At 46.9% G+C, this 24,941-nt stretch overlaps 1 protein-coding gene across 3 annotated transcripts in view; it reads right to left on the bottom strand.

Moving 5' to 3' along the window:
- The window catches only part of LOC134839139 (septin-2-like), a 411,571-nt gene that overhangs the window by 35,952 nt on the left and 350,678 nt on the right, over positions 1 to 24,941 (bottom strand). The gene's annotated exons all lie outside the window — the stretch shown is intronic.

Raw genomic sequence — 24,941 nt, 5'->3', positions numbered from 1 at the left:
TGAAGGACTACCCCATCCTTCCACTTCTCTCTTCCTCTTGCGAGTCTTCACATCTCTGCTCGAGGGTGTTGTGGCTATCATCATTGATTCGACCTCTCCATCCACTCCTTCCAACTCTTGCCCCTGCTCGAGCCTTAAGGATATTAGTACTTTTAATCATATTACTAGTCCCAACCTTATCCCTTTTTATATCATCAACCATTTTATCCACAGCTTTTTGTTTCAGAGTAGAGCTTTTTGTTCCTCAGCTCCACTAGCTTGTTCAGCAGCTCTTTTCTTGCTTTCTCATCCAGGCCCGTTCCTATCAGGAGCGGTTCCCCGAATCTCACTACTGCGTCCCACAGTTCCTTCTTGAACTTGTCCAGCGTCGTCTCGCTGCCCACTTCTCGATTGAATTCCTCCAGGAATTCCTGCCAAGCGTCATCCTCGAGAGATCCCAAGAATATGTCCCTGTTCCCTTCGAACGTGTTCTTCTCCCTTTCCTCCGAGCTCAAGAGTAACATCCCCATATTGAAGGTCTCACCTGCCAATGGCAACTCTAGGTTCTTCCGCGGGGACGGGTTCAGAGGTGGGGTGGCAGTATCTGCCCAATTCTCTTCGCTCAAGTCTTTCAACAGCTCTTGAGTGGTGAGTTCCTCCCCTGATGGCCCTGGTTCAGGCGTATTCCCCACCTCCATGTCTTCTCCAGCTTCACTGAGAGTTTCATCCATACTCTCTTCCTCTGATTCATTTCTTCTTCTCTCGAGAATTCTTTTGAATCGATCCTCAACGGGTCCACTCCTCTTGTCTCCAGGCGTGTCTACAGACAGTGGTGACGGTGTCGTAGGATCCAGCTTTTTATATTCCGTCAGGGCTACATGCAGTTGACCTGCTGCATCTAGTTCTGTTCCCTCCTGTGTCACTTCTACTTGTTCCAAGCCATAGGGTGCCTTGTATTTTCTCGTGGCAAATTTCATTTCGTCCACCAATGCGACGTGCCCCTCCATCACGATCATCCTGCCATCATCCCATATGGGTAGCATATTCTCAAGTCCTTCCTTCTCAAGAGTCCTCAAGACTTTCCGTACTTCATATCCAGGGGGCTGCGAACCTCTACTCTTTTTCGCTTGCGTCGTCCACGAATTTACCTTCATCTCGCTGGTGTGGAAGTAGACTGCCGCCGTGTAGCCGATGAACAGGGGATCCCAGCCATCCGTGAAATGCCTCTGCGTTTCCTCCGTCATCATCTTCGCCATTATGGAGGGAACCACCAAGGGACTATTCATTCCCAAGGTCATCCTCCTGACTGTCGGGAACTCAGGCATGGTGGCTGGTAGGATTTCTTTCTCCATTATGGCCTCCAGCTCCCTCTTGACTAGTGCAAAGCACTCCTTCCAGGCGGGGATTCTCAAGACTTCTCGTCCGTCGGCCGTCAATGGGTTTAGGTTCCAAAACTTTGGATACATTTCAATGGGGCCCTCTCGCTTGCCTCCCATTCTACATTGCATTTGTCCCCTGAAGTTGCACACCATCATCTCGGCATCTTTCACTTTTCCGAAGAGTACCGTGTTGCTCATACGCGCCCTGAGCACCTCCTGCTGACACCAATTCAGCGCTGTACCATCCAGTACGCTGATGAGACTCAAGTGCGTCACCGAGTGACGATACGTTATCACCAGGGGATCTGGAAACGCGTACGTCACTGCTGGACCATAGATGCAGGTCACCACCTCCTCTAGACCCCGGATTATCCCCATTGGGTCCGACCTCATTGCCAGGCACAGGTCCGTCAACAGAGGCATCCCTCTGTTCGCCTTCTCCCATTCTTCTCTCGAGGTTGGGTTCTCATCTTCACCCGTCATGTATCGATTCTGCATCATGAGGTATTGCACCAGCAGTGTCTTCAACCCTGCGGCACACTTGTAGGAGCTGGTTTCAATGCTCGTGTGGACTCTCCCCATAGACAGAGGTTCTCCATATTCCATTAACCGATGAAACGACACCAATTCCCCATGGGTCAAGAGTACTAGTGCCAGATACCCATCAACTCGAAGTGTCTCCACTCCTCGACTAAACATGTATGCTGGGCCCATGTTGAACAAGTATCTGGGGTAAACCAAATACAGGGCCAAGAGCAGGCTGATGGACATGCCCAGTATCTCCTGTACGAAGGCTCCGAAGATAGTCGCCGTGGTGCCGAACACTCCTGCCAAGAATTCTTTCTCCCAGCAAGGACTCAAGAACTTGAGAATCTCGTAATCTCTCCTAGTCTTCAATTCGCCGTTGGCGTGCTCTCTCCAAAATCCTCCAATCGTCACTTCATTGGCGGCCGAGACAAATCTAGCCACCGTCATGTCTCTCGTTTCAGCTAGCTCCAGTTGCTTCTCTAGAAAACTCCAGATTTCTTTCACGAGGAGTGGTGCTTCCTCCCTCGTTTTATTCGTGACGTTCTCCAGCCTTGGTGTCAGGAATGGCCACCAGCCATTCTCTTGAGTCAAGCGATATTTCATCGATTCTAACTGTTTCTCCGTCTCGACCACATTTCTTCTCTCGTTGCTGGGACCTCTAGACCTGCTGGTGGAATTTGCGACTTTCACATCCATACTCCGGAACCATAGGCTGGCCGTCAACTGGTTTATCGCCGGGTGGTCTTCCCCGATGACTGGGCTGAACTTGAGTTGTCTAGCAAAGTTCGATACCTCTAGCAAGAGTACCTCATCCAATACAATCAGGACGTCGGCCAGTCCGTAAAAGCCCCTCAGTGCATGAGATATGTAAGCCCATGCCGCCGGGAATTCTGATTTGTAAAGCCTCAAGTTCGATGGCTCCAGCTCTCGATTGGGGGCTGCCATCAGAATCCGCCATTCACTCCCTTCTGCTATCAGGATCAAGACCGCGTACACGAATTGTAGGGCGGGTGGCATATTTGCGTATCCTGGGGATGTGGTAAACACCACCTTCGTCTTAGACCCAAATCTCGAGGCTACGTTCTCTTGTACCTCATTCATCGCCGCAAATAACGCCTGAATAGCCTCCCATATCTTCCTTGATGTCGGAATCTCCTTGCCCTTCAGTCGCTCAAGAAGTCCCATCGCGTGCAGGTGATCATTCATTCCTGCAAACAATAGCAGCTCAGGTTCACAGGGCATCTCCGACTTTATTGCCACCACTAGAGTCAACATCTGGTTCAATTCGGCTCCTGGCAAAGAGTATACCAGAGTCTCCGGCCAGAACAACTTGGGAGACGTTCCTTCGAAGTCCGATCCCGCCACAATGACTACTCTTGCAGCAGCTGGATCTGCTCTATCATAAACTGCCAGAGTTTTGGCCAGTTGGGTGCCACCACAGGGCTTCCCGTACCTGGGATCTTCTGCCAACTTCGGACCTTCGTAAGCGGCATCAGGCAATTCCATTCCACCCGGATTGAGTAGCTTGTCTACCACCTTTAACTGCGCCGGGGTTGCCAACCTGATCCTGGCGATGCCAGTTCGGTGCTTGGGAGGTTCTATTATAAGTCCAGGACTCCCCAACAGCTTGAGAGGCCTGTAGTTAATGGGTCCCATGATCGCTTTTGTGGGAATTCCAGTCAGGTCTGTGGTCTCCATTAACTTCGCTCTCGAGAAGTGCGCCTCGTGAGCTTTCAACCAGTCTACGCAATGATGTCTATTCAAATCCTCGTGCGACACTCGTTCGATCCCCAGGGTTTCCGCCAACTCTCGTCTGCATTCCAAACTCTCTAGATCCAGTTCCTTCACCTTCTCAGGATATCTCAAGCGGGCAGTCTCCATAGACTTCTTTTCTCTCCTGCCATCTGCCACCACCACAGAGGACATCGCCGAGCCCGGAGGTGTTGATGACTCTACCTCCTCCGACTCCATTGGCGTGGCACTCTGCAATCGGGTCTGATTGCTCCTTGAACTGTCTCTAGTATCAACTCTCGCTCCCAAACGACCAGCCAAGTCCCTCGAGGCAAGGAATGGTGGGTTGGGAGGTGGTCCTAAAGTGAATTGGGCTGTCTCCAGCAGATCCGCCTCTAGCGTGTTTATGTGTTCCTGGAAGACGTCGTTCAGCCACTCCGCTCCCCTTGGCCTATCGAAATGGATTCCATCTTTTGAGGTGTCTTCAGGGAATCCCTTTTTCTCCATACGTTCTGCTATGTCCAACAGCCTGAGAGGAAGCACACTCTTTCGGTGTATGTCTCGGATCACCTTGTTCAGGCTCCGCACCTTCTGGTTCATTTCTAGGGCGTGCTGATCAAACATCATGTTGTAGGGGACCGTGCATACCGTCAGCAGGATGGGGTCCATCTGGATCCTCAGTTCCTCAAGAAGGCAGCTCATCTTGTCGCACAGCCTCGTTACTTTCCTCGCTTCTCCCCTTGACACGTCGTTGGTCCCAACCATCAGGGTCACTGTGTAAACTTTGGTCATCCCTAGCATGTCCAGGGTTGCCAACATCTGTGGCGTGGCAGCTCCAGCGAAACTCAAGACTCCTGTCTGCCAATGTGACCGTATCTGGGTCAACACCCGCACCAGGCTATCCCCTATAATTAGGTGAACTGCACCCTCTGGCACACGAGGTGGCGCTAGATACTCCACCCAGGCTGCGTCATGGAAGCAGTCCCTCCTGGCTCCCTGTTCCGCACTCCAGTCCAGCCGATTGTGCCTGTGGTAGTTCCCTTCTGTATTCTTCTTATAGCTTGCGATCACGACATTCCTGACCGGCTGTTCCCTCCAAGTTGGGGGAAGCTCTGGCCTTGTCGATCTTTCACGACTCTGCTGCTGCAATTTCTCGCCTAGCTCCTTCAGGCGCGATGAGGCGCCGCTCACCTGACTGCCACTCGAGGTCGAGGTTGGGGTATATCCTGGTAACACCACATCCATCAGAGGACGTACAGGTTGTGTCTCTAGGTTGCGCAAGGAAGGCGTCACGTCATTCGGTATCCAGACCTCCAACCCTTCACTCATGTGTTCTCTGGCCTCGCGGTCAAGGTTGAACCGTCCTCTAGCCCTGGGAGCTTCATCCACCTCCATGCGCGACTCTGGCCTCGAGCTGGTCACCACTCGTTCGTTTGACCTGGCTCCCTTCTGTGCGTCAAGCTCGCGTTGTCGCTGTTCTATCCTTTCCAACTCCGACTTCAGTTGATCACGATTCGCGACGTTCTCCCGCACCCTTAGCTCCTGCTGATGTTCAGCCCTTAGCATCTCAAGTAATTTCAACGTCTGATCTCGCTCGTCGACTGCCTGGTCTCTCTCCAGCTGAAGCTTCTCCCTGTCCAGCTTCGCCTGATCCCGATCGAGGTTCGCTTTATTCCTTTCCTTCAGCGCCTTCTCGAGCTCTTTCTTTAGAACCCCCAGATCCGGATATGCCTCGGTCGTCTGTTGCGCTCGCGACATCGACGGCACCTTACTCGAGCTCTGGCCTGTGGATCTTGCTGTTGGTCTCGTCGGTAGCGGGAACTCTCCTGCGCCGTGTTCGGTGTTGTTACTCAGGCCAGGATTTCTTGCCAAGTCAAAGCCCCTTACTCCTCCATCCGCCTTCCAGGATAACCATCTGGTCTGTTCTCGATTTGATATGCCCTCGGTGGTGTAGCCGACCATCAAGACAGCCTCCGTCGCAGACTCCCTGCACTCACCCTGGTCCTCCAACTGGAGGATCGCATTCAGCATCACCGCCATTCTCTCGTCTATCTGGGTGTAGTCCAGGTCCCTCAAGCGTCTGTACAGCTCGTCAAGAGTGGGCTTCTTCAGAGCCGCGGGCACGGAGTTCCAGAATCGGTCTGCCATTCTTTGTAACTTCGGGATGTATGTAGGTAGATGTTAACCAGCTCAAGAATTACCTTACCAACTCAAGAATTACCTTACCAACTCAAGTATTACCCAATTCAAGAATTCTCTAGAAATGTTCTCTTGCAAGTACTTGCTGTAGATTCGGATTATCGCGTGTTCAATCAAGATTCTCTCTTTCTGTTTCTCGCTTGAGTGTAGTTGGATTTTCAACTTTGTTTTTCAAACTTGATCTGAAAACAGAAAGCTCATTAAAACTTAGCATGTCACGTTCCTAACCTAGAGACCCCCCTTCTACCCATATGGTTAAAATTTTATCATTCTCATATCACTTAAAGCAATTCGATTGGATTTCCCTTAAGAACATGCAGATTCATTTTATGTTTTAGCACCATCAATTCTTTCTTTTAAAATTCAATTGTCATGCCAATCACATCTTAAGATCCCTTTACCTGCGCCGCACCCCAGTACCTAACTCAAGACTCCTCCCTCACACCCGACCTGATACCTCCGTGTACCCGACTCAGGCGATGCTCAAGTAGTACTTCTTGTGAAGATGCACCATTATCTCTGTTTCTGCAAAGACCACATGTAGGATAGCATACAATTCCCTCGAGCTCAGTTTGCCCCTGTTTGGGTCGTACACCGGCATCGAGACCTCCACTATTCCTCTTTCAATCATGAAGTCACGTAGTCTTGTCAGTGCCAATATCACGTGTTCGGGATCAATTGTGTTTCTGTCGTTGACTCTCGTTACTAGGAAGCAGAGGTATTTGCCCGGGACTTGTGCCACTGACGGTGGAAGCGCTGCCATGCCTCCCAGTCCTGGCCTCTGTCTGAACAGAAACTCTACGTTCTGGTACTCTCTTTTGAAGTCAGCCTCCAATCTTGATTTGAAACTCATGTCCGCCGTGATGCAGATCGCGCTGGTCCTGTTTGACAGGATGAAGTCGCTATCCGTTATCATGATGTTCTCTGAGTATTCATTGGGTATTTCGAATTTCGTTTTGAAATTCATTCCTATGGTAGGCTCTGGTTCTTCTTCCTCCAGTTCCAATCCGCTTGTTTCCCTCACTTCCTTGAGCTTCTTTATCATCAAATTTTCGGTGTGGGTAAGTCCTACCCCCACTCCCCGGACAAAAATATTTATCGACGTCCCCGTCGATGTAGTCGGGTCTGAATTGTCCTTAGGGATGTCCAGTGGCCTGTCTGTTGCTGTCCATCCGAAAAGAGGGTCCTCTGTCTTCATGTAATTTGCTGCTGATACATCGATTTGCTGAATGCTTTGTCCTTCGCGGCTCTCGTCTTTGACATCACGCATCCACTCTAGAACCCTCAAGTTCGTGTTCTCCCTCCTTTCTATTTCACTCTGCTCGAGATCCGTCTCCAATTCTGGCGTCGAGTAATCATCCTGCGGATAATGTCCACCATCGTCAATGACCTGCCATTCCTCTTCGGCTTCCAGTTCGCCTGCGCTTAGTAGTTCATCGCCCAACTTGTCTGGCTGTATCTTATCGATCAAGAAGTCATCCCCGTACCTATTGTACCTCATACCTGTTCGTTTACGATTGCCAGTCCTGGTTTCCGGTGGTGTTGGTTGATCCGGCTCCATCCACTTCGGTACCTCGTTTTGCTCTGGGTCGTTCCAGTCTTCTTCTACAAATGAACCTGCATCCGACTCCACTTCTATCTTTTCGTTGTCGTCCAAACTCAAGTTCTCATTACCATCATTTTTCTCTCTAGTGCCTTTCTCATTCACTTCGCACGCTGGTTCCACCACCAGGTACTCAAGACCTTCCATGTCTTTTGGTAGGCACCAGTCCTCCGGGGACGGGACGTGAGGCTTCAGATTTTCGTAATGTGCTGCTCGCCCTGTACTCAAGCGATAGAACCGTCCTTGTTGATGTACTTCCGTAATCATGAACGGTCCTCTCCATTTCTTGAGTAGTTTCTTTGTTCCCTTGGGCGGTATGACATTTTGGAAGACCCACACGTATTGGCCCACTTCGTATGGCTTTGCTCTTAGTATCTTTTCGTCATATTTCTTGCGTTGCCTCATTTGCGCTTGCGCCGTGTTTCTCCGACATAGCTCGTTTAGCTCTTGTTGTCTTTTGATCGCTTCCTTCACGTATGCTTGAGGTGACGTCCTCTTCCCCTCGTACTCCGGGTAGAAGAATGTTATAGGCATTGCCCTTTCCCTGCCTGTCAACATCATGAAAGGACTGATACCCGTCGTTGAGTGCTGAGTACTATTATAGGCTCCTACTACCTGTGGCAGGTATTTGTCCCAGTCCGTCATGTATCTCGAGCAGTACACCCTGAGCATGTTGACCAGTGTCCTGTTCTGTCTCTCTACCAACCCATTGGTCTGTGGATGATAGGTCGTCGAGTGCGCTTGAGCAATGTGTGATCTCTTCATCAATTCTTTTGTCAAGTCCCCCACAAAAGCCTTGCCGTTGTCCGACTGGAAAGTCATTGGACAACCATACCGCGATATCCAATGCGTTATCAGGTGATCACATGTCTCCTCTGCTGAGGCTGTCTGGCACGGAACCGCTTCCGCCAACTTGGTGAAGTGATCTATTATAACTAGTATTTGGTTATAACCCGACTCCGTCAAGCAGATTTTCTGATGGTCTATCTGCACCACTTCATTGAATTCCGAACTTTCGACAGACTTGAGGGGAAACTTCATCTTCCTTGGGTCTTTTACTTGAAGGCATGCTAGGCAGGCATTCACCCATCTCTCGCAAGCTTTTCTCATTCCCGGCCAATCAAACCTGTGAAGTATCCTTTGTTGTACTTTATCTATCCCCTGGTGGCCCATCTGGTCGTGTGATCTGAAAAGCACCTCCGTTTGGTACAATTGTGGTAGTATGATGAGGTTGTGTTTGTGTAATATTTTTTCCTCATCTCTTCTCTTGCACGCTACCACCCCTTCAGCTGTGTGATAAAGTAAATCTCTCTTTTCTTTGTAGAACTGGCTCAAGATCTTGTAGCTGTCTTCCTCAAGTTCCCCCTTCTCCTTGACTCCCGAATGGATCCATTTGGAGAGGTTACTTGTCATTTTGTCATTCTTCTGGGCCCTTATTAGGTCAGACAGCCTGTATCTCGCCTTAACGTGCTCCTTTAGCGCCATGATCTGTCCATTCATTTCACCAGGGTTGTGGATGTCATCGCTCAGCTTCACACATATCATCCTTTTCACGATTTTCATGTCGTCTTCTGGTACCAGATTCGTTCTGACGTTTGAGTTGCACGATAGTTCCCTTAGTGGTTTTCTTGAAACTGCTATTTTCTCGAGCTCTTCACCACCTCGTACCTCTTGTATTTCCAGATTGTACGTCCCTGAAGATGGATCCGTCTGTAATTCCCTGTCGTGCTGTCTTATCTTCTCTTCCGCCAGTATCATGCATAGACTGTCTTGGTCTTCGCTGCTCTCATCCGAGTCTTCATCCCATTCTTCACGCTCCCCGGACAATTTCCCTTCTCCGGTTTCGTCTTCTTCCATGAATCTGGACCACTCCCCGGACTCTTGATCTAGTCCCAGGTGTTCAACTTCTTCTCTGAATGTTACTTTCTTATCCCTGACTTTTGTCTGTTCCAGAATTTTTTCGGGGATTTTTTCAACTAGTGATCGCACAACTTCCTTGCTGTCAGTGATGCTTCCTTTTGAGACGTCAGTATTGTTCACTGTTTCTTCTCTCCGAAGTATGGTTAGTTCCTGTGCCTCCTGACCTTTCCCTTGGATCACGGGCTTGTCATCTGATAGTTTCTCAAGCAACCTCATTAAGTCTTCATCTATTCGGACCGTTCCCTCCTCTACCTGGATGAGATCATAACCTTTTGCCTTGAGTGTTTCCCTCACGATCTTGGACTTGAGCATTATTCCTATCGGAATCCCTCTGCTTTTCTTCAAGATGGTCTTTTCAAGAGGCTCTTTCGGCAATTCGGGATGATCTTCAATCGGTTTGCCTGATTTGTCCAGCCATCTCGTGAGTGGAAGACTGTCGTACGTTTCTTTGTCCATAAAGGAGAAGCCGTCTTTGATCTCAGGTCTGTCCGCCTCTCTTTGTTCTTGCCTCTCGTAGAACTCCGTCTTCTTACTCAAGCTGTCAGCATTTTGATGTTTATCTCGTGTTCTGTGCTCAATTATCATGTTGTATCCATCCAAGCGAACTATCCACCTCCCAATATAGCTCTGGTCCATTGAGTACGTTTTCAGCCAGCTTAGTGCTCGGTTGTCGACTCGCAGCTTGAAGGGCTCACTGCCTAAGTATGCTCTGTATTTTTCGACAAAGGTGACCACCGCGAACATCTCTGCTTTCGGTGCTCCGTACTTCATTTCTGTGTCACTTAGGACCTTGCTCCCGTATGCTATTGGTCTCAAGACTGTCTTCCCATTCCATTCTTGTTCTTGATGGAGAATCCCAGAAATAGCGACTACTGACGCATCCGTGTCTAGCACGTACATCCCCTTCTCAGTCGGCATACCCAGTACTGGTGCCTCACACAGCTCTTTCTTTATTCTCTGGAATGACTCTTCTGCCGCGTTGTTCCACGTGAACTTCTTGCCCTTATGTCTCATTAATTGTTGCATCGGGTATATCTTGTCCGCATAGCCCTTGATGAATTCTCTATAATAGTTGGCGAAACCCAGGAAGCTCATCAGCTGGTGCTCCGTCTTCGGTGATTTCCAGGTTAGGACTGCTTCCACGGCGTCTGGATCAGGTCTGATACCGTGTTTATCTACCATCCTGCCCAAGTATTTAATCGAGTCCTTGAGTATCTCGCACTTTGATGGTTTACACTTCAGCCCCGATCTTTTCATGCACGCGAACACCTCGTCAAGCCTCTCGATGTGGTCTTCTAGTGTTGGCGTTGCTATTACCACGTCGTCCACGTAGCACATTACCAGGTTGCCGTACTTCTTCGTCACGCCTATCAACGCGTGTGCCATCAGCCGCTGAAACGTGGCTGTTGCATTGCAGAGTCCAAACGGCATCCGTTTCCATTGAAACAGACCCAACTCGCAGGCGAACCCTGTCTTGTCCCTGTCTTGCTTCCTTAATGGTACCTGCCAAAAGGCCGAGCCTAAATCAAGAGTCGTAAAGAATTTCGCATCACCTAACTTCGAGAGGCTCTCATCAATTCTAGGTATGGGATAGGCATCCTTCACCGTGACGGAGTTCAGGTATCGAAAGTCACAACAAAACCTTAACTGGTCGCCTTTCTTTTTGGCCATCACTACTCCACACGCCCACGGTGACTTGGATGGTTCTATCATGTCATACTCTAGTAACGTTTCGATTTCTTTTCTACACGCGTCCGATTTGTGTGGGGTCATGCGCCTCGCCCCCTCCCTGTGTGGTACCGCGTTTTCCTCAAGTTCTATTTCATGTTCAACAAAATTACAACACCCGATATCCGCCTTATGCCTTGAAAAAACCTCCTCGTTCCGCTCTAGTACGTCCTTGATAGCTTCGAGCTGTTCATCTTTCAGTTTGCCCCTTAAATGTTCAATCTCCGGCAGAACCGGTTTATCAGTTTGCATTTCATCTGGTGTGGGTCGCTCTGGAAAGTTCGAACAGCTCGAAAGCCCATCGTCCGTTTCTGACTTAAGTGATTTGATAAGACCTGAAGAATCTTTTATTCTCTGCAATCGTCTCAAGATACAAATTTTGTCCCTGTGGTTGGGACAATCAACAACTTCATTTTGTTTTGAGTTTTCAATTGTTTCATATCGAGTTTTAACCGGTAAAGCATATCCCAGCTTCCTCCCTCTCTGTATCGTGATCGGTATATCAAGGGTATTCAACAAGACACTGACGCAGAGGCCGCTCTTCGTTATCGAAAATGATCTTCCTAAAACAGCAGCGCTTTGACTATTAGGATTTGGAACTATACACACTTGCTTGCTGTCACTTAGTTCATTATAATTTTTCATCCTCAAGCTTACGATTGCCGCTTCATTAGCTTTTAACCTCACTCTCCTACTCAAGAATACCGGTGCTTTGTTCTCATTTGCCATTATTAAATTTACCGGTTTGATTGCGTACCTCCTATCCGGGTTCCGTATCCTGAACATTGCATTATTTAGATCTATCGTTACGTCGAAATTCCTGATGAAGTCTCTGCCCAAAATGAATTGGTCAGATTCATCTAGGTTTTCTACCACGATGAAGCTCATCCACAGGTTACGTTCCCCCAAATTGAGGGCTATTATCGGCGTCCTGCCCAGCACCCGTAGGGCCCCTTTGTTTGCAGCTGACAGCCGTATTCTCGAGTCTATCAAGTCACCTTTGTCAAAGCCCATCTTTTCCCATGTTTCGATTGGTATGACGCTCAAGACTGCTCCCGTGTCAAGTAATCCACGCAACTGAGTCTTTTTGCCATTTATGTCTAGCACGTGCCCTGTCACGTCTGCTTCCGTCCCGATGTGCATTGCATCTTCTTCAAGCATGGCACAGTGTCCGATCGATCTTACTTTCAACTCTTCTTTCCCTACATAGATTTGTCCAATTAGGTCTTCGTCGCATGTTATCATCGTCTTGGTATAGATGTTGATTCCATCTATATTTAGCATCACCTCGTGTGGACCATAAGCTTCAGTGTACCTATTATCAACACGTACCGACTTGCTGCCCCCTCTCGTGAGTAGTGCTCTGAGCGCTCTAGAAGTCGTTTGTGGACTTATTCCACTCAAGTAGTCTGCATACGCGTCAATGTGCATTATCGTCTGGTCGCTTGGCTCGCTCAAGTTTCTGGTTACTTCGTGGCCGCCCACTGTGATTATCGACATTATTCTTGCTCCGATTTTCGATATTCCAAAAGATTTACCTGTCACCATTTTCACGGTGTTACAATTTCCGTTCTTTGTTGAGCCCGTTCTAGCCTCTGGTACTGAGTTCGATCCGGTTAATGCTTCGTTAAAATTCTGTCTTTCGATCTCCAACTTTAGTCGTTGCTCTATTTCTTTCGCAGCCAGATCTTGTTTCACTTTGGCAATTGCTTCCGTCGCCGCTTTCTCATAATTTATCTCTAGAGAGCTCCCGGCCGCGGACTCTAACGCACCGCTAACATGTGTTACAGCTTTCACTGTCTTCGTCGGCAATTCGGTGTTTGGTGCTCCTAAGTTCCTAGATTCAAACTCGTTTTGCCTGTTCCGCTGATTCTGCACCACCGCTAATGCCAACTTATGTTTGGGGTGATTCTGGTCCTTGACCGCTTCCCAGAACAAGGGACAATCCATTCTGAAGTGCCCCTCCTGGTTACAGAAGAAGCATCTGGCGCCTATCTTGATGATTAAGCCATTATAGTACTCGTGTTCCTCCATCTGGCTCATATCCTCTTCATCCGGTGCATAACCTAGGCTCTTCATGCCTTGTTTGTACGTTGTGCAGTCAGCCACATGATGATCCGCTGACCCGCAGTTCGCGCATGATCTGCGCTTGTCCATATCATCTCTAGGTTTGTACCATGATGACCTCTGGGGTTGGCTTCCCCCTTGCGTGTTCCTGTTTTCAGAATATGAGTACTTCTTAGGTTTCATCAGCATGTATTCTCTTGATTTCTGTCTCATTTCTTCTGGGGTGGGTGCGCTGTCCTTCGACAATGTGTAGTATGTTGCTAACATTGTCCTTAAGTCATCACTTTTCACCCCATCGATGAACTTCGAGGCAATGCTAAAGTTCCGTCTATTTGTCGACTCCTCTGGGTCACTCCTCCTTCTCAAGCTCTCGAGGTCATCTAGGAACCGATCTATTGACTCGTCGTCCCTCTGCCTTCTCTTTTCAAATCGCATCATCGCTTGGTGACCCTTCATGCCTGACCCGAATCGATTCAGCAATATCTCGAAGATCTTGTCCGCGGTGTCGCGTTCTTCCTCCTTCTTTGCGACCACGCATTTTAATGCCGTTCCTTCCAAGTTGCTCAGTATGGCTGTACATGCTTGTCTTTCGTCACTCAAGTTATCTTGTTCTAGATGTAATCTCATCACTTCCACCCAAGTGTCAATGCATCCATCGGAGTCGTCTGTGAATTCTTTTGGCTTCTTGAATGTCTTTCTTGTTTTTCCCTCTCTCCTGTCGCTCGAGTCAGTGTTCCTCGTGGCGAAGGCCTCTAGAGTCCTGCTCATCATCTCCCAAGTGCTGGCCCATGTCATAGCATCCGGTCCTGTGTTGCTGTTAGCTGTTGCATCTCCCGGACCAGTCGTTGTATTCGACGTTCCATTCTTCATTATTGTTTTCGCAGCTGTTGGTGCTATGCTTATCGCATCCCTGGTTAAGGGCAACGGTGTCGATTGCCGTTTGTTCCTTTGTGGTTCTACAAAGTCAACTCTGGTGCCTTGCGTACGATCCGCTGCCGGTCTTTCTTGTGGAGTAGAACCTCTCAAGATTGCATCCAACTTCGCCTGTATTGCACACGAACTCTCGGCTTGACTCTTGCTCATTGTGTCCATTCTCCTTTCCAGGCTCCCTAATTGGCTGTTGACATCATCATATCGGTTCTTCAACTGTTGCATGTCTGTTTTGATGTTCTTTTCTCGTTCTTCATTGGTGGCTTCTACCTTATCTGACATTTCCTTGAGTCTCTCCTCTGTTGCCTTAGCTAGGTTAAAATAACTGTCTAGATACTCGTGCTTGTTGTATCTTATCTCCTTTTTTATCACCTCTCTGTCTTCTTCACTGTTCTTAAGTCTTTTGTCGATCTGATTTAATTTCACCAACAAGTCGCCCAGCTCAATGGTAGTCTCTTCATGGTCAGCCGTCGGTTTCTCTTCGGCCGTAGCCTCTGCTTTAGCTTGTTCCTCATTCTGGCCGGCTTCTGTCGCTTTCGTGCTCACTGTACCAAATGTTCGTGCTCTTTCTGTTTTTGGTTCTTCAGTCACGTTTTCTTTCGATTTGAGTCCGACCATCATTGCAAACTTGTCTGTGAAGGATGTCTTTTTCACTTGAGAGTCGTTTTTCACAGTCTCTCGGGTATTGCCTGTTGTGTCTTCCAATGCGTCTATTCGTGAAAACTCCACGGTTTTTGGACTTTGGTCTTCCACGTGGGGCATCGGTGTGGATTCCGTTGTCCTCTTCTCCACTTCATCTACGCTCTGGTCTGGTGTCTCTAGGTCGATTTCGATTGTGGGCTCCACCTGTTTTTCCCCCACATCTTCTCGTGTCTTGCTCTCGGTGCCACTCCTCGTACTGACCATGTTAACTGAAAAGTTCTTCTTTGTTATCTTTGGGCCTGTTGATGTCGTTCCGCGCAGCGATGAATTATATTTCGTGTTTGATCTACTTGACCTTTTTTCGAGCACCGGTACCCTACTCCGCCTCATTATTCCTATTTACAACTGCTTTTATTTACAATTTTATTATATACACGATTCTATTCTAAGAATAAAAAAAAATCATAAAACAAAAAAAAATTTTGTGGTAACAAATTTTGTACAACGTGTTAAAAACCTTGTTGTAGCTCTCTTTCTAAAACCTTTGAAAAATTTCCCTTAATGTGGTCTCAACCGTACCTATTTCGATTTGTCTTATTTTGTCTTAAGACACACTTGTTGTAATTTTACTTCAATTTTTATACCGTCCCAAGACTATTCGTCACTATCACAGTACTCTCCGCTAGTGTCCTAAGACCCTTGTACCAAGACTACTGTCCCAAGACTAGTGTCCCAAGACTACTGTCCCAAGACTAGTGTCCCAAGGCTAGTGTCCCAAGACTACTGTCCCAAGACTACTGTCCCAAGACTAGTGTCCCAAGGGTAGTGTCCCAAGACCAGTGTCCCAAGGCTAGTGTCCCAAGACTACTGTCCCAAGACTAGTGTCCCAAGGCTAGTGTCCCAAGACTACTGTCCCAAGACTAGTGTCCCAAGGGTAGTGTCCCAAGACCAGTGTCCCAAGGCTGGTGTCCCAAGACTACTGTCCCAAGGCTAGTGTCCCAAGACTACTGTCCCAAGACTAGTGTCCCAAGACCAGTGTCCCAAGGCTAGTGTCCCAAGACTAGTGTCCCAAGACCCTTGTCCCAAGACCACTGTCCCAAGACCACTGTCCCAAGACCCTGTCCCAAGACCACTGTCCCAAGACCCTGTCCCAAGACCACTGTCCCAAGACCCCTGTCCCAAGACCCTGTCCCAAGACCACTGTCCCAAGACCCCGTCCCAAGACCCTGTCCCAAGACCCTGTCCCAAGACCACTGTCCCAAGACCACTGTCCCAAGACCCTGTCCCAAGACCACTGTCCCAAGACCCTGTCCCAAGACCACTGTCCCAAGACCCTGTCCAAAGACCACTGTCCCAAGACTGCTCTGTCCCAAGACTTCTTCGGTACTGTCCCAAGACTCGTCACGGAGTGTCTTCCTCGTTGTAGGGTCTTCTTGAATCACCGTACCTTGTACCACCACTCAAGCTCTAGTAAAATTTTCCCAAAAACCCTCTCTTAAAAGCCAAATGCTGACCCCCCTCTTCTTTTTGGTTGTTTCTATTTCAATGTAGGTGCGCAGGTATCTTGTGATCACCTGTTCGTATAAAACCAAACACAAATCCTTACTAAAATGCAACAAAAATCTAAGTGAGAAAAATAATAAAAACAGAAAAATGAGCCCACCTGAAATTCAAAGGTGACCAATGTCTACCTTTCGTCTAAAAAAAATGTCTGGTACCTAATTGCCACGCGTTTTCCCCCCCCCCACTAGTGATTTTATGGGGTATCACAAAAGCTGTCTATATCCGGTCCCCCCTACCAAACCAACCAGCGTACCAGTCTTAACTCGAGTTGAATTTTGGATATTCACCTATTATCACCAACGCGTGTTATGGCTAATGTAACTAAGTCAACGATGTCGATTAATTAGTTACTCTAGTTTCTCCCCTTTTTACAATTTGCAACCGCTCACCTCTAGCCTAACCAGTCCCCCTTCTAACCTCCCCCCTTTCTAGCCCCCCTTCTTAAGCCTAAAAATTACTTTAAGCGCCGGGTGCTAAACCTCTCAAGAGAAAACCGTAGACCTGTTTCCAGGCCTGCTCAAGTAAAAACGTTCCTCAAAACTGGGGGATTTCGCTTATCCAATTTTACACTTATCTCCTATAATGTAATGTGGATTCTAACGATACCCGTTCTGCCCAACTTGAGAACTCGAGAACTGTCAAATCCTTCTTGGCTGCTTTCCCACTCGACTGGTCACCTGTTCCAGTCCAGTCTCCTATTGGTTCAGCTCAAGTGTTCCTGAACCAGTTTCCCACTCGGCCGGTCACCTCTTCCAGTCGAGTCTCATATTGGTTCAGCTCAGGTACTCCTGAACAACCCTCCCACTCGGCTGGTCACCTCTTCCAGTCAAGTTTCCTTGTTGTCCAGCTAAGTTCCAAACTATCTGAAAACCCTTGACAACGCCCCACACTCGGGCACTTTATTACGGTTACTGGGTTAAATTGCTAGGTTGATCGAAACGATCGAACTTATAAAACAGTATGGGTATACTATTTAATTAATATAAAGGTTTGATCCAACTGATCTGGTGTCAAAGTCACTGTCTTTTTTCGTTTTATGGTTTTTGTTCCTTTTTCTATTCTTTTTTTGTTTTTTTTTTGTTTTGCTTTTTGTCTTTTTGCTCGTGTTTTTGTCCCCCTATTTGCCCCCCTTTACTCGGTTAGCTAAGCCTCGTTCGGAGAGCGTACCAGGAAGTTTTCTTGAGTTTTCTTAAAAAGCTATCACGGTACAACCGGAAGGTTTGCACGTTCCTGTCGAACCGTACCGCCGGTACTCTAGAATGGGCATTCAGCCCGAAGCTGTCTCAAGTGGGTTCGACTCCGTAGTCTTGATGTCGTAAACACCCAGGAGCGCCATAAAAACACTATGTAACATTCGTCTACTGCAGTCACACATGAGGCTTAAGAAAAATAGGCCCTATAACCACTGGCTCAAGGGTCAGGGACACTATCTCTTGTGTTTTTCTACCTCAAGAATGGTCGGAGCCAGTTCGGTTCGTTTGTGACATGAGACTACGACCCGTTACAGCTTAAAGGCTACTACTAAAATATCCCCCCCCCCCCACTCTAGAATTAGAAACGTCCCCATACTTAGGTCTCTAGATACCCAAAATACATGAACGCCGTTAAAAACCGGGTTGGAACAATCCGTTAAGTTGCTTTTTTATTAGACAGTGGAACTTTGATCCATTTCAGATGGATCAACCTAAAACTCGCCTTACCTCAACATAACAATCATAAAACACACTCTAGGAATTTAAATTTGTACTCACATAGTAGCACGCTCAAGAAGTGGGAAATAATCCAGTCGGTAGTTAACTCAAGAATTAAATAACGTAACTAAATGAGTCTAATGTTTTATAGTTTTAACAATGAGAACGAGTTTATACTCTAGACAATAGTTTTCTTGTGAACCATTAGGACACTCAAGCTGTCCACCTTTCCACCGAAGGTTCACTCTAGTCCAGTTCCGAATAATACTCCAGTCGCTATAATCCAATTCGAGGGAATGCTCTCGTCTCTGTCACAGATGGGACAGCTCTACTCTCGATTATTATAGTGATGGAAATTGCGAATAGCAATTTCCTACTGCTTTTTCTTACAATTTTCCCGCGTGTGCGACTCAATTGTTCTGAAATTGTTCTAACTTCTTTTTCTGATTTTCAGTTCTCGCGAGAAAATCGTGCATGACAGGTTCCATTCGAAATTTTGAAAAATTAAATTACACTCCAAAATCAAGTGTTTTTTTTTCCTCTCAAGGTCAAACTTCCATATATGACCGACTGGCACATTCACCGTCTCTACCAAGCCAGTACTTTTCGGTGGTCTTTTCTAACATCGGTGTAACATTCGCCCGGAAGATACATATCGACGGATAACAAAACTAAGTCTTAAGACGACTGGCTAGCGTCTAAACAGAGCTTTGCATGTTTTTCACCGTCTCTACCAAGCCAGTACTTTTCGGTGGTCTTTCTTACATCGGTTCGACAAAAACGTTACTGTTCTCCGGCTTCGACCAGAACGCTCAAATTAACTGAATTACATGCAAAAATAGTGAGCTCATGGCTGGGTCTCAGTATCCCCAGACCACGAGGTCACTCCTAAAAACAGGGCTACTACTTATTATATTACTATTGTTTTTGTTCAGTAGATAAAAATCATCACCTCCATCGAAGATGGATCAACCCTTTCCCCCAACTCCTAGCTTCTCATCCTTATCAAAATGAATCCAGTTGTTAATTAAATTCAATTCAGGACATGACAAGAAGCTAAAAGTTTATAGAAAAGGCTAAAAGTTCCAGTCCCGAAACCCTTCCGGATTCTTGAATCCAGTGAATCAAGCTCCTTAAGTTCAACTTCACACCAATCCGGAAGGCTGGTTCTCACCCTTCACCGTTGTTGGCAACGGCCTTGCAACTATTGTAGCAGCACAATAGTTGCAACTTGGAACGCTCTCTGCTATTGTAGTTCGTTGTCGTTTTTCTTTAATCTCGATTTTCGTTCTGTTCGCAATCACAGATAAAAATGTTCTCTTTTTTCATTCGTTTTTTGTTAAAAATGGCCGTTTCAGCATTTCTCCGAAATGTGACGTCATCATTCGAAATTTTGAAAATTTAAAATACTAGAATATTCTAGCCCTCACCGCTTGGCTAAACGTTCCAATAACGTCGCTAATCCTTCGAAATCATCAACTCGGAAGGCTTACTGCTAAAAATTCGAAGTCTGCATAAATTGCATTTTGGCCATTCTGGTGGAATGTCACATACTCCCCGGACAGTCCGGTCAATGTCCTCATTGAATCGCACCATGTTCGTAAAATGGTTACAGTGTCATCGAACAGAATTTACAAAATGCACGAAATTACCTTTATCTACGTCACATCGACTCACTGCAGAATATAAATGGCATCATACTACATCACTATAGCCTTCAAATTCTCTCATTAATCTGCACTCTGAGGATATGACTTAAGATAAAAGATATTTTCTGACTTCCAGTGTCAATGTCCCGATTAAAGCTTTTTCTCCTAGATTTAAAAGGTGTTGGCTTGCAGGACAGTCCTGCCAACCAACAAGCTAAAATTATCCTACTATGCTCCTTCCCTTCGGAAATCTTGCTTGTTTATTGTCCTCAATATTAAAACCAAGAAACCTTGTGGTTAGAAAGAACAATGCAACAACCTCCCTCCTCAAGAAGTTACTCAAGTTTTTCATGTCACCACAAAGTGATCAGTCTTCCTAAGTGATTAAAAACAATCATGCAGGCTGGAATATTTAAATATACTCTTCCCTCAAGCCTTTCTAAATAAATAATAAGTGAGTGTCTCTAAAGCCACTTCAACTAAAACCAAAATGCAAATTTTTAAATGCAACAATTTCCAAAATCAACTAAATGTTTCATCTTTCAATTACAACTTGGTTGCTTGGTTTCTCACTTGAGTTTTTCACACACATAAAACAATTCTGAGTTTTAACTTTTCTTCATCATCCCTTTGTTCTCTTCTTTTTTCGTCGTTTAGAAGTTCTAAAACTTCTAAATTCTTCTAATTTTCTTTCTTGCTGCCTCTTGTTTTCTCGACCATTCGTCAATGCTCCATTTCCTCCTCCTGTGACACTGACTCCGCACTCTCGGTTTCCGTGTCTTGTAGCACGTCATTGACTATCCTGACGCTGTTGGAAGCCGTCCTCCAACACTTCTGCTCTTCCACCCTCTGTTTACAGCAAGGTAGGGGATCCACGTTTGATTCTCTGTTTCTACAGAAGCTGTTGTGGAGACACAACGTCACGTTTCTCTCCAAATCTTCTTTCAGCATCTCTGCCTTCTCATTTCCACTACGCTCGCTCGTCCTGGAAATTCTTTTCACAGCGGTGGTCACTGCATTCCGATGGGTCACGAAAGCTCGCTTGAAAGCTCCTGCCCCAATGTCTAGCTGATATTCACTGTACACTCTGCCATGTTTCGACATATGCTTTTTCGCATACTCGTACAAGCATGCAGTCATGTTAGCTCTGAACCATGGCATCAATCGTTTTCTTGCCCATATCTTCTTCACTTCCATCGGAATGTTTAGAACTTTGCACATTGTCTCAAAAAGATCTAAATCTTTTAGACAATCTAATTTCTGCAATTGTTCTCTCGTCGGTGCCTCCTGTCTATTATTTTCTCTCACATGAGCTTCCAGCCATCGTATCGCCATCATAACTCCCACTATCACTATTGTTATGGGCTGTGATGAATCTGGTAAACCCATGAAGAGCAGCTCTCCAGAGTCCCAGATCAACACCAAATTACTACGCTTGGGATACCACCAGGTCTGCAGCAAGCAGTGGCAAGGAAACTCGTCATGTGTCAACATGATGCTCCTCCAATTGCGTTTTCCTGAAGCTTCCAGCAATGGTTCCACTTCCATCATCACTCGGTGGATTTCATCATTCTCATCTACTGCATTGTAATCTGTGACAGTTGATCCTCTCTGTTTCAGTTTTTCAAAGTCACTGAAGTTCCCGCTCACATATCCCATGAACTTCTTTCCTAGTATTGACTCCAACTCCTTTTTGGTTCTCTCTGGAACTGCTGAGAACATCTTACATAGTAACTCGTAAGACTTTTCAGACATTCTCGCCAATCTCACGCACTTTGGCACTGAGAAAGCTTGATCCACGATCGTTCTTGTACTCTTCACGTCCACAGCCACGAAATGTACAGGTTATCTGCTCTTGCACATTGAAGCCAACGTTGAACCCACCAAATATCGTGCTCCTGATGGTCTACAATAAGTTTCGCTGTGTCTGATGTTCATCTCTGTTTCGATTGCTTCCCTCCATTTTCCTATATACTTCTGCTCAGTCTGCAGAACTCCTGGGAATACTTCTACGCTGATGGCTGTGACCATCTCATGTTTCTGTTCTAGATTCAATAGTGACTCTAAAGAACCAAACATGCTGTAGAATCCTAGTGCTGTCACTAGATTCACATCGGTTCCTCCATGGCAATCTGCTATCAGTTCCGTTTCCGTTCTTGCTTTCATCACTACATTTCCAAACAATACTGTCAACTGCTTGTGTTGTTTCTCCAGGGTTTTCACACAGTCTAGACTTCCACAAACGTGACCCTCTAGTCCACAGACTTCCGCCAGACAGCTACCAGGTTTGACCCAGTCTTCTGGTCCCCAGCCAGGCAACTCCACTTTATCTTCTCCTTTGCTCTTAGAGGCTGTTATCATCACATTATATATGATGTTGAGGTCACGCAGGTTACAGTCCGCATTCAGTTCCCTCTGTATGTCTTGTGTCGCCCGTAATATTGAGTCAGCGTTGGGACTAGGACACCATGATGGCTTCATCAATTCCCACACTGCCATCAAGCTCGTTCTCAGTAATTCATCTGAGAATCCCAACCCAAATTCCACTCTCTTGTCGGATTTTGGTACTGAAGGTGCAGTCACCTCTTCTTCCAAGACCAATCCCAATTTGGCCTGTGGATTGTTAACGCTCTTAGTCGTCACAATTCTGGACGTCCAGAATCTTAGTAACACCGCCTGCTCATAATCAAAGAAGCAATCGCGTATGTCTTCACTCAGGAAAGGATTGTATGCTATCCCTATAATCCCGGACACATAGCTATATGACTTCTTCTTGATCGGTCCACAGTATTCACTGGATTTCGGCAATGCTCCCATAGATTCTTTAGTGAGCCTCAACTCCTTGTTTGAGAATCTCCTGATCTCGTCTATCTTTTTCATGGGTTCCAATTCTTCAGGTTCTTTCATGTTCACCCTCATCGGTTTACTTTGCTGCATATCCAGCATTGCTAGTAAGAACATGGCTTTCGTTCGCTCATCGCCTTCCTTCAACATTTTAACACAAGTGCTTAATGCAGGTACTGAGATCTGCTCTATGAGGAATCGACTGAAACAGAGAGCGTCTCTCCGCTTTGCACACGCTACTGCTGCTCCCTCCTGGACTATCAGATCCCTCAGATTCGTCATAAGGAAAACTTTTTCCTCCTTTGATCTCTTCCTTTCTTCTGAATCATATTCTTCGCGAGTCAGTCCCATCATGCACCAGGCGAGCCTGAGTTGTAATTCTGTCCTTACGTAAGGTACTGCCACGAGAGCATGTATTCTTGGCGTAGTCCTCATTTCTTCTTCGAAATACCTCAATACTACTGCTTTCCATGGAAGGCTCACTAACTGCTCGATCGTCTCCGCCTCTACGTCAGACGACGCCAAAGTTCCATACGCCTTCTGCTTGAGGGTGGTGCCTTGCAACATCATTTCCAGATAACCCCCCATGGCTTTTTCGTCTTCCAGGGCCATTACATACCCTCTAGCCGAGTTCCGGTATTCCAACATCTCCATGTATCCACCGGTGGGTTCATCTATCGACACTGTCTCCGACACTGTTAGTCGGTTGTATTCCACTGGTGTCAGTTGTCCTGCAACACTTCCTTTTCCATGATTCATGGGAGATGGTTTGAAGTCCCTCATTTTACTCTCTCCACATTGACTGAGTATTTCCATTTCTAAAGTTGCTCCAGTCAGAGTGCGGTCACTCCTTTTGGATTTATAACCGGTTGACTTTATCCCCGCCATGAGAATGGGTGGCACCATCGCTATATCAGTTAATATTCTATCTGTGCCAGACAATTGATAATCACCTTGCCCCAAATCCATGACTTCCTCGACTCGTTTTCTTTTCGCTGAGTTACCAGCTTTCATCGAGATTTCCGAATCCACTTTCGTCTTTCCAATCCTCCTCGGCATCACTCTGCTGCCTAACTTCATTTTCATCGCATTGATTTTATCAATCACCATTTTCGATCGCATCGTTCCTCTCCTGGTCCTTGACAGGTACACCACCTCTCCTTCATCGTCCTGCGGTGTCATCTTGATGGGAGAATTCGCTTCACTCTCATCAGTGGCTGAGTCGATCAATAACTCACTTAGTCTCCCTTCACACTCATCAAGCTTGTTAAGTACTTCTCTCATCAAGGGTTGATTGAGACCGGTTTTGAGAATGGACTGGGTCCCATAGCTCTGAATCACAGTCCAGACTTCTTCCATGAACGCCACTCTGTCCAGCTTACATCCCGTCCTACTCTCGTGGTCTCGGTGATGTACTTCCCATTCTTCTTCGGGTAGCGTTACCAAGAAAGGTACTCTGGCTGAGGCCTCTATTCTTCTCCTCCGAGGTGATTCCATGAGGATTCTCTGATCGTTATTTCTCGTATTGCCAGGAGAGCTGCTCTCCGGCAAATTCCGTTTCATTTCCATAAAGGCTGACGGAGGCTCCAGTGTCGAGGTGCCTTCATCCAGCTCCGTCGTTTCCAACGTATCCGCATTGTTTTCAAGATCACTGAAGATGTTGAAATCCAGGCTGGATGTTCCTCCTATCGATGCCCTGTCGTCTTCCCCACCAGCTTGATCTTGTTGCATGGGTTCTTCAGTCTGACGGCCTCCACCCTGTCCGTCATCTCCTTCTGACTTGTCCCTATTCGAGTTCGATGGTCCTTGTTCGTCTTTGTCGGCTTCTTCCTGGAATCTCGGTATGAGCAATGTACCGGCCGACTTATCTTCCTCTTCTCCATGGACCACTTTGATTTCTTCACAGCCGAAGGGTGCTAGGAAAATTCTCGTCTGCAATACTCCCGCAACTTTCATCTCTTTTCTCACACTGGTCAGGATTACTGAGGCTTCAGGCAATTCAGTCCTGCCTCTCATCCTCATTGGAGCTAAGCCTAGTCCCCTCCATTCCTCATCAAATCTTCCAGGCTTGGGAGTAGCAGAGTTGCTTATTCGCCTTCTCGTCGCTTGATCCGTGTACGCAAATCGGGTGTACTGTAACACGGCGGCATTTCTCCCCACGAAGTATGGATCCATCGTCGCCGAGAAATTCCCTACTCTCCTTTCATTGGTTTCGAATGCTCTCAACCTAGGAGTTTGTACTACGGAGACTGCTCCGAGCAACATCCTTCTTATCAGAGGGAATTCAGGGATTGCTTCGGGTAGCTTCTTGTAATCGCCCCAGTCCTTCGTCTCTTCTCTCACCTTGTGATACGCTGCTGTGAGACGAGGCACTCTGGTCATTTCACCATTCGTTTTGTCATAGGGCCTCAGATTCCAAAGCTTTGGAAACACCTCGATGTGCCCTCTTTCTACTTCTCCCATGCGGTCACAGAAGTGATCGTCAAAA

Source organism: Symsagittifera roscoffensis, chromosome 2 (genome assembly GCF_963678635.1).
Source record: "Symsagittifera roscoffensis chromosome 2, txSymRosc1.1, whole genome shotgun sequence".
NCBI lineage: Eukaryota > Metazoa > Xenacoelomorpha > Acoela > Convolutidae > Symsagittifera > Symsagittifera roscoffensis.
The sequence above is the reverse complement of the archived record's forward strand: the minus strand, read 5'-3'. Positions and strand labels throughout refer to the sequence as shown.